An 11399-nucleotide genomic window follows, 5' to 3' on the forward strand; every position below is an offset into this window, starting at 1 on the left:
ACGAGAGATGGGACAAGAGCGGACAGCTTCCTTGGCGGCAGCATCCGCACGCTCATTTAAAGACACACCAATATGGCTGGGAACCCAACAAAACTCAACCGACTTAAATTTACTGTGAACGAGAAACAGCCAATGCTGGATCTCGACAACTACTGGATGAACCGGATTAAAGGACCCGAGAGCCATGAGGGCACTACGAGAGTCAACAACAACCACAAAGGAAGACTGACAACGAGAAAGCAGGAGACGAAGAGCATAGAGAATAGCATAAAGTTCCGCTGTAAAGATGCTAGTCTCCGGAGGCAAGCGACACATATAAGTGCGATCAGGAAAAACAACAGAGTAGCCAACACCGTCCGCTGACTTAGACCCATCGGTGAAGACAGAAACGGAGCGGGAGTGAGAAGAAAAGTGCTCGAGGAAAAGGCGTTTTAGAACCGTAGGAGGGGTAAAAGCTTTAGTGATACGGGTCAAGGATGTACAAAACCGCGGAAGAGGGACCCTCCACGGGGGCAAAGAAGGAACAACACGAGGAGAAACATCAGAAATACGAACGGAAAGAGAATCCTGTAGGCGAGATAACCGGACAGAAAGAGGGAGGTGGTGAAGAGGAACAGGAACCGCAGGAAGGGTAAAAGTTAAAGCACGACAGAGGCGAGAGGAAGGATGTTGCAAGGACCGCGCAAGATAGCGAAGACAGTAGCGATCACGGCGGTCCTGGAGAGACAGGAAGCCAGTGTCAACATACAAGCTAAGGATGGGAGTCGAACGAAAGGCACCAGAACTGAGGCGCAACCCAGTATGGTGCAAAGCATCAAGACGGCGAAGAGTAGAAGGAGAAGCAGACGAGTAAGCAGGGCAACCATAATCGAGCTTAGACAGGACGAGAGAGGAATGTAAAGCAAGGAGAGTGCGCCTATCTGCCCCCCAAGAAGTATGGGACAAGACCCGAAGGAGGGTAAGGGCCTTAGAGCACTCAACACGGAGGTAAGAGATATGGGGAGATCAAGACAAACGAGTGTCAAGGAATAACCCCAAAAGCTTTGCGGAATCTTTGTATTCAAGGGGATGACCATAAAGTGACAAAGAGGGACGAAGAACAACCCGTTTCCGCGTAAAAGTCATGGCACAAGTCTTAGAAGTAGAGAACTTGAAGCCATGACCTGTGGCCCAAGACGACACGGCATCAATTGCAAGTTGAAGCCGGCGTTGAAGGAGAGGCGAATCATCACCCTGACAACAAAGGGTAAGATCATCGACATAGAGAGCGGAGAAGACACCAGAAGGAAGAGAGGAAAGAAGACCATTGAGGGCAACCAGAAAAAGAGTAGTGCTCAGAACACTACCCTGGGGCACACCTTCGTATTGCTGAAAAGAGAGAGAGAGAGCGGTACCAAGGCGCACCCAAAAGGAACGACGAGAGTGGAAGCTGCGGAGAAAGAGAGGGAGATGGCCACGAAGGCCAAAAGAATGAAGTTGAGATAGGATATGATAACGCCAAGTGGTGTCGTAAGCCTTTTCTAGGTCAAAAAGGACGGCAACAACGGAGGTCTTCACAGCAAAAGCAGTACGAATATAGACCTCCAAGTTCACCAGGACATCTGTCGTGCTGCGGCACTTGCGGAAACCAAATTGAGAAGGGGAGAGGAGGTGATGGTGTTCCAGGAACCACATCAGACGAACGTTAACCATACGTTCAAAGAGTTTGCAGACACAACTTGTGAGAGCAATAGGGCGAAAGTCCTTAGGGGAAGTACCCAGAGACCCCGGTTTGCGAACAGGGAGGACAACGGCATCGAGCCAGTCCTCAGGGACTGACGACGACTCCCAGATCCGATTATACAGACTCAGTAAATACTGAGACGTGCTCGGAGGGAGATGGCGAAGCATCTCATAATGAATACCATCGGAGCCCGCAGAGGGCCAGGGCAGAACGAAGTTCAGAGAGAGAGAAGGGATCATTATAGGGAAGCTGAAGATTAGTGCAGAAATCTAAAGGACGAGACTCAAGGACAGGTTTACGAAGAAGGAAAGATTGGGGAAGATGAAGACCAGAGCTAACAGAAGAAAAGTGGGAACCCAGTTCGGAAGTGACCTGCAACGGGTCCGCCACAAGAGTATCATGGAGGTGAAGGACCGGTGAAACATTGGGAACGAACTTACCCGCTATCTTGCGGATACGCTTCTAGATCTGGGCCAGAGGAGTTTCGGACGTAATTGTTGAGACATACATTCAACATTCACGTTTAGCCGCACGGATGGCCCTACGGGCCACCGCACTCGCTTTCCGAAAGAAAAGAAAAGAATCGGTCGTCTGCCTACGGCGGTGCCTCTTCCAGGCTGCACGCTTACAGCGGACAGCCCGAGCACAGTCCGCATTCCACCAGGGAACGCACTTCCGTGGACCCCGAGAGGAAGAGCGAGGAATAGAGCGGAGGGCAGCGTTGAAGACAGTGTCATGAAAAAGGAGGAGAGCGCGAGAGAGAGGCAGAAGGGAGAGGTCAGAGAGAGCAGCACTGAGGGTAAATAGGGTCCAGTCTGCCTTAGCAAACTGCCACCTAGGGAAAGAGAGGGAAGGGCGAAAAGAGAAAAAGGAAACAAGAATGGGGAAATGATCACTTCCATGGAGGTCATCAAGAACCTGCCACGTGAAATCTAAGTAAAGAGAAGAAGAGCAGAGAGAAAGATCAAGACAAGAAAGGGTGCGAGTCCGAGAGTCCAAATGAGTGGGCTCACCAGAATTCAGAAGAGACAGGGAAGAAGAGAGGAGAAACGGCTCAAGGAGGCGACCCCGGGTATTCGTCAGAACGTCACCCCAAAGAGAATGACGACAATTGATGTCACCCAGCAGGAGCACAGGCTCCGGCAAGGAGTCTAGGAGGTGTTTCAAATCAGGAAGAGAGAGCGGGACACTCGGGGGGAGATAAATGGAACAAACTGTGTACCATTTCCCCACAAAGATACGAGCAGCAGAACAATGGAGAGGCGAAGGAAAAAGTAAAGGAACAAAGGGAACATCAGCCCGAATCAAGAGAGCAGAAGAATTAGAAGCCCAAGCAATGGCTGGAGGGGAGGGGGAGAGAAAGGAATAGCCACGAAAACGACCAGGACGAGCACCAAGCATTGGCTCCTGGAGACAGACACAAAGGGGCGAAAACCGCGAAATCAGAAGTTGGAGTTCGAGGAAATTGGCGTAATAACCTCGAACGTTCCATTGAAGAATGGACAACGACGAGAAGAGAAAGGACAAAAACAGAGAACAAGGAAGCAACAAAGGCGAAAGAGCAACAGAGCACGTTAAAGAATATCAGGGTCGGGATCAGGGTCAGCAAAGTCAGGTTTAGGGGGCATGGGTAAACTGAGCAAAGACGGAGGGAAGGAAACGGGAGAACAGATCAGAGGTGGGCGGGCAGGGTCCGGAGGAGGAGGAGGAGGAAGAGGAGGAGACAACGGAGAGGAGCAGTCAAGGACAGCAGCAGGAAGAGGGGGAGTAGAAAGAGGGGAGCGCACCCCAGCAAGAGCAGCAACCGAAAGGGAAGCAGGGGTCAAAGAAACCTCCACAGCAGGAACAGGGGGCGCAAGCACTGAAACGGGAGGGGAAGGAGCAACAGAGCCAGAAGTAGGAGCTGAGGAAGAAAGCGAAGCCTTCTTACCCGCCGGGGAAGAGGAAGGAGAGGAGCCAGGCTTACGCTTCTGACTTAAAGAGACCGGTGTCCCAGCAACTACGTACCGGGCAACGGATTCCAGTGTCTCAACAGGAGAAGCCGAACGAGAGCACACACGACGGCCGTTAGGAGAGCGATGGACATCCGCCCGCACCGACAGGCGGTGGGGAGAGCCGATAGATGGAGGAAGAGGATGGGAAGGAGGATCGGAGGGGGACGAGGAAGAAGACACAGAAGACACGACAGACCGGGTAGAAGGAAGGGGAACCCCAGACAGAGGACCAGGAGGAGGATCCTTCGGGAGAGAACCCAAAGGAACAGAGGAGGGGGCAGTGGGCGCATCAGGGTCCAAGGCCCGGAAACGGTTGTGAGTCTGAGGAAGGCGGGAAGGACGAGGAGAGGAAGAGCGCAACACGCGAGCATAAGAGATATTAGCATAAGGCGGGAGCCGGCGAACCTGGCGCCTCGCCTCAGGAAAAGATAAACGCTCCCGGTGCTTCAAGTTGAGGACGGCTGCCTCAAGCTTGTAATGGACACACACACGGGAGAAGGTAGGATGGGCCTCACCGCAGTTGAGGCAACGAGCCTGGAGAGAAGTGCACTCCGACTTAGAGTGACCTTCGCCACCACACAAAGGACAGAGAGAGACAGTCCCGGAGCAGCGGAGGGCACCATGCCCAAACCTCCAGCACTTGTTGCAGAGCCGAGGAGAAGGAATGTACTCCTGGACAGAGCACCTGGCACCAGCAAGAATGACAGAGGGTGGAAGGGCCCTACCATCAAAGGTAATCTTCACAACCCGGAGGGGTTGACGGCGACTACCACGAGGGGGACGAGTAAACGTGTCCACCTGGAGAATAGAATGGCCCTGGGCAGCGAGGTTATGTCGAATAGTCGTGGCAGTCGCGCAGGTCCCGAACACCGGTCGCAACATGGGGCGGGAGCAAAATAGTGCCAACACTGGCATTCAACTGAGCGTTCTTCGAGACCCGAACGGGGGTCTCGCCAAGGCAGGATAAGGCAGCCAAGCGGGAAGCAGCATCCTGAGAAGGAGCAGCAACGACACGTGTACCGAGACGAGTGGGGTTGAAAGTAATGGAGGTATCCACGGAATCAATGAGATGTCGATGGAGGGAGAAATCGTCAGGAGGCGCAGAATCAAGAGGGAGGAGATCAAAATATTTGGCCCACGAAGCGGGACCAAACAAGGCTTGATAGGTAGCAGAACTGGAAGGAATCGAGCGAGGGCGGCCGTGACGAGGACGGCGGTGAGAACCCCCAGAGAGAGAGGGGTTAAAAGGCGCAGTAGTTACAACTAGAGAAGGAGCCGCGCCAGGGGACGAGGTAGTCACCACTGGGGGCTTGGGGCTCGACCCAACCACAGAGGAGGGAGGGGAGCCAGGGGAAGGAGTCAGAGAGGCCAAAGGAGGAGCAAGGTCGGGGCCCAATGCAACGGAGGCTACAGAGCCCGGTCTTCCAATACGGACCGACTCGGGGGCTTGGTCGCCCACCCCACGAGCCTGAGAAGGTAAACCAGAAGAAGCCGAAACAGGGGTTATCATCTTGACGAAAAGAAGAATTCATTCACGAATGTGCCCCCACACCCACCATGGAGCCACAATTAGAGGCAGGACACCCAACAAGAAGCTATCGCCGATCTTGTCGGGGCCTCCTAGGGGTGCGTCGTGAGTATACGCCCCACAAACGCCACCTTAAGAAACCGACAGTCCGTCAAGATCGGGTTCAGTGACGAAAGGGGGATTGACAATAAAAGGTTCCCCTCGCTCTCGACGTCGGGTACTACAGTTCTACGGGTGCAAGAGTATGCCTCCTCAAGCACCCGGGCGTCAAAATAGAAGAAGTCCAAGGGAAGAACCAGAACGAGCAAAAGGTCGGCAGGAAACGGCAAGCAGATAGGAGAAGAGGGGGGAGAAAAACGAAACAGAAGGAAAAGGAAAAGATGCCCAGCAGAATTGGAGAGGACGGCAGCAGGAGCACAAGGCTAGAAAAGGACAGAGGACTGTCCCAAGGAGCATCACACTCCGGCAGCCGCCCACTAAGCCCCCACACGGCGACAACGAGCTGAGCGGGGAGGAGCCCTATTGAAAGAGTTATTGCTCATTTCAACAAAACTCTTAAAACCGTGCTCAAGAACGATAAGGAGTTGATTCCTAAGTTTTTAAGTCGTTCCCCTTCTCTCCCATATCTATATGGGCTTATTAAAACACACAAACCGAATAATCCTGCAAGACCTATTATTAGTTCTGTTGGATCTGTGGCATATAGACTTTCCAAATGGCTTGTCCAAGTCTTGTCTCCAGTAGTAGGTTCCATTTCCAACTCACACATAACAAACAACTTGGACTTGGTTAACAAGTTGTCTAGTTTGAAATTAAATTATGATTTTAAACTTGTTAGTTTTGATGTGACGGCTCTGTTCACTAGGGTTCCTGTTGATGATCTGTTGTCATTTTTACGGGATCTACTCCCAAGGTATAATTTAACTTTGCCTACTAACACCATTATTGAACTTATAAAATTGTGCATTAAAGATAATTATTTCAGCTTTAATGATTCATTTTATAAACAAACATTTGGCATGGCGATGGGTAATCCCCTCTACCCTGTTTTGAGCAATCTGTACATGGAATGTTTCGAAACAAATATCCTTCCCAGGATTTTACCCTCAAATTTGCTTTGGTACAGGTACGTTGACGATATTTTGTGCCTGTGGCCGGTTAATCATGACGAAACTGATTTTCTCAATCAAATTAATTCGCTGGTTCCGTCAATTAAATTCACAATTGAGAACGAAGTGAATGGTGTTCTGCCTTTTTTAGACATCATGATTCATAGAATTGGTAGGAGTTTCAAATTCAATGTGTATAGGAAACCTACCAATGTGTGCTCGTATGTACATTCAAATCATCATGTTCAGGTCAAGCGGGCAGTTTTTTCTGGTATGTTTCTCAGAGCACTGAGAGTTTGCAGTCCGGAATTTTTCGACGAAGAAATAGCAAATATATTTGAAATTGGGAAGAAGTTAAAATACCCAAAATCGATCTTGGATCTTGCGTTTGGTCAAGCAAAAAGGACTTTCTACAAACAGACTACTAAGTCTAAACCAGAACTGAAAAATTTGTTGGTATTACCATATTCTGAGGGTCTAGTAAATCTTGCCCCAGCCCTGAAGAACCTTAATATTAATCTAGTGTTCAAAAATGATAATACAGTTAAGTCCATGTTAATTAAGAACTCGCCCTCGTCTGTAGCAGGTTGTGTGTATTCCATCCCTTGTAATGAGTGTGCACGTGTTTACATCGGCCAGACAGGTAAATCTCTTTCCTCGCGTTTAAAACAGCATTCATATGCTATTCGTACAGCCCAGCAATCCAGTGCATTGTATTTACATTCCAGTTTATGTAATCATTCTATCGACTTCACAGGGGCAAAATGTATTGTTAAAAGTCAGGATTTTGTTGAACGAAACGTGATCGAGTCTGCTCTGATCAAACATTGTAAAAACAGCCTTAATGTGAGCCCCGGTATGTACAAGTTGGATCCCTATTTAAGCCTCAATATAGCACGTTAAAACAATATAGCAATCATTTAACACGTATGTCACTTGGAGATATTAATAGGAGCTGCCTCGTATGGGCCAATAGGCCTTCTGCAGTATCCTTCTTTCTTATAATTCCTTTCCTCCACTTATTTTTTGTGGTCAGGTGATCTGCCCAGGCGGATATAAAGGTCTGATCAGCAATCTTATCTTCATTCTACTTTGCTCTGATGAAGGCGAATTAGCCGAAAACGCGTTAAGCATTTTCTATTTTTCACATAGAAAATGCTTAACGCGTTTTCGGAATAACCACATTTTTCACATGTGGTTATTCTGCATACTTGGATCAGTGTTTTTGTGATCATTGTTGCATATATATATATATATATTGGTGTATACTGGCAGCAGGTTTTCTTTCAAACATGTTTCATTGAATATGACCGCATATTCTGTATTTATTATTTTCTGGTTTAGGGCTTCTATCCCTCTAACTATTTTCTTAGCATCAGGGCTTAATTGAAATAGGAGTTCTCCAAAACTCATTTTCGTACTTTTAAGGTGAAGAAAAGAAGTGATTTACTATAGAGTGTATTACACTTATTTGTATAATTTGCACGACGTTTCGAACCTCCATGGTTCATTCTCAAGTGAACAGATCTTACAATACTAGTTGATTTTATACCCGCATTAGGTCAGGTGATAATACAATGAAGGTGAAAACATGGGGGGATACATAAGGGATAAACATAGGGGCTGCAGAAGGCTTATTGGCCCATACGAGGCATCTCCTATCTAAACACAAAGATTAATCCAGTGTAATTGGCCTGTTATGTTGGACATTGTCTTCTGTGTTGGCATCGATATGTTCTTGTCTTGTCCTTACTCTCATGGTGGGTAGAGTAAATAGTTCCGTGATTTGGGTGTTCATGGTAGGTCGCTCTATTCTTATGTATTCTTCCATAAGAATAGAGCGACCTATATATATATATATATATATATATATATATATATATATATATATATATATATATATATATATATATATATATATATATATATATATTATATATATATATATATATATATATATATATATATATATATATGCGAACAAGCCAGAATGGTCCCCTGGACAATATGCAACTGAAAACTCACACCCCAGAAGTGACTCGAACCCATACTCCCAGAAGCAACGCAACTGGTATGTACAAGACGCCTTAATCCACTTGACCATCACGACCGGACATAATGAGGTGATAGCCGAGGCTATTTGAACCACCCCACCGCCGGCACTCGGATAGTTATCTTGGGCATAGCATTTTACCAAATCACCTCATTCTTAGGGGCACACGTGAGGAACACAAATGCGAACAAGCCAGAATGGTCCCCTGGACAATATGCAACTGAAAACTCACACCCCAGAAGTGACTCGAACCCATACTCCCAGAAGCAACGCAACTGGTATGTACAAGACGCCTTAATCCACTTGACCATCACGACCGGACATAATGAGGTGATAGCCGAGGCTATTTGAACCACCCCACCGCCGGCATTCGGATAGTTATCTTGGGCATAGCATTTTACCAAATCACCTCATTCTCAATCACTCATTCAAATCACCTCAAGAATGAGGTGATTTGGTAAAATGCTATGCCCAAGATAACTATCCGAGTGCCGGCGGTGGGGTGGTTCAAATAGCCTCGGCTATCACCTCATTATGTCCGGTCGTGATGGTCAAGTGGATTAAGGCGTCTTGTACATACCAGTTGCGTTGCTTCTGGGAGTATGGGTTCGAGTCACTTCTGGGGTGTGAGTTTTCAGTTATATATATATATATATATATATATATATATATATATATATATATATATATATATATACACATATATATATACACAAGGAAAAACCAGCCTATGACTGCAATAACATAAATATCAGCATAAATATTCCTTGATAAACAACAATAATCAATCTCCCTATCAGTCCTAGAACCCACATGTATGTCTCTGCAGGTAATCCAGCCTATGGTTGTAACTCTCTTCTTCAGTATAAATATTCCTTGGCACAAAAATGGTAACCAATCACGCACCTTTCACTGCGTCTTGCACGCTAATGACAACCAAACACTCTACCAACTCCCTACAAGTAGTCAATAAGAACTTCTTTTCCACATCAGGAAGTTCACTATCCTGACATATTCAGGTTTTCCTAGAATCGTCTACTAGGGTCTTCCACAGCTCTCCCGGCTGCTACACCATGAATTCTTCCTTGAGCAACAATGGTGCTTCACCACTGGAATTACAGAAGCATGTGAAACTTCATTCCACTGCTCCTCTTCTCACAGCTTGAGGTCCTGCTCCTCACTGTATGGCTGCTCTTCCACAGAGCTCAGTGCCTTCCACAACCTTGGAGTCTCATCAACTACCCCTTCTCTGCTGGCTTTGAAGTTCTCAGCAAATCCTTCCCCAGACAAACCTGCAACCCATTTACATGCCAGTAAAAATGTTCCTCTACAAACATATAACTAACATAAAGTTCACAATAAATGTTTCACTTGACATCTCCCTGCTTTCTACATGCTGTGAGGTGACTCCCCCACGTTTGGGCTGGTCCATTTTCTGCCCTCCCTGGGAGCCTTCCACTTCCCGGGCGGCCCCCTCACTCAGTCGCCCACCAGTGGTTGGAGTGGATAAATGTCGCTCTGCCCTCCGAGACGTTCCTCCATCTTTACTCTCTTATTTTGGCCTTCTGCCTCATCAAAACATGCCTAATGTACTCACAAACAATTACTATGATCGCTGGGCACACAATCAAATACAATCACTATTAACTAGTTAAATTTGGGCTTACCACAATAAGGTCTCCTGCAGGGCGCTCTTCCTATCGATGGTGCCTGACCGGGGCGCTCCCATGGCCCATGAAAATGTCTCTGGGTGGCTTCATAACTCTTCTTGCCGTCCGTGACTTGAGACCATACGTTCCCAGCTCGATTCCACAGCTGAAACGTCTTCACACTTCCTTCCTCTTGAAGGTATATCAACTAGGGGTTCCTCTCTGACAGGAGCTCAACGGAGTGCAACTTCCCCTCACGATGTCTGGTGCTCAAGCTCCTCTCAAGCGAGCCTCACACCTCCAGCAAACTCTCCACATCTCATGTCAAGTCATTTACTTTGTGACAATAATCTCTTTCAAGAGAGATTGAGCCTGCTCTTCCCTACTTTAAGTTACGCCAAAGACACAAGTATAAGATGCTACATTCAAGATACGTCACCAGTAGCACAAAACGTTTTGACCAGGAGGCAAAACGTATTCAAGATCCCCCTACTCCACACACCCTCCACGCGCCGGCTCGTCATCAAACCAGCTAACTACCCTTCACCAGCTTGCCTGCCTCTGATTGGCAACTCGCCAGCCACGCACCTGCACACAGCACCTCAGCGCCCTCTACAAGAATCGACGTCGGAGCCTGACCAGCTATCCACTTCAGAATATTCCTTGTGCTCTTACGGATGACATCTCTCTCTGGCATACTAGCTCATTAGTTCGTATACGAAGGGAGGTTTCAGCCATAGCCGATATTCTCAGCACCATTTTAACATTGTATTTTGTATTTCACATTGTCCTTACATTTTCTTTATTATTTAACTGTAATTTAACTTCCCGAGATTTGTCTTTATTTTCATTTACGTTTAAAGTAAATATATTAAAGTTTCATTGTTCATATTTTGTGTTTTACGTGTTCCTCCCTCTAACTTACCACAGACAACAGGCACGCAGTCTATATTTTGTTTAAAGTGTGACGAGGCTTTGACACCTGCCATTGGAGGACTGCCGAACATCAACACTCCAACACTTTCCCGTCACAACTTATAATCTTGATCACTGCCCATACTCCTAAACTATTTATCAAATCTAACCAATTATTTTACGTATGTACCTCCATGTCTATATTTCTTTCACCTCTTATTTAGGTCAGGTCTTGCAGAATAACTCTCAAGGGAAACTCATTTTTCAGCTACCTGGGATCATAACAGGAGGTAGAATAACATCCCCAGCCACCCCCCACCAACTCGTCCTGTGTCAGCATAACTGGAAAATCCCCCTTCTTGAATATATTCACACAGTCAGCCGCGACCACGACGCAGTGCAGCCGCCAGGTGACCTTACTGACCACA

This window comes from Procambarus clarkii, chromosome 12 (genome assembly GCF_040958095.1).
Source record: "Procambarus clarkii isolate CNS0578487 chromosome 12, FALCON_Pclarkii_2.0, whole genome shotgun sequence".
Classification (NCBI taxonomy): Eukaryota; Metazoa; Arthropoda; class Malacostraca; order Decapoda; family Cambaridae; genus Procambarus; species Procambarus clarkii.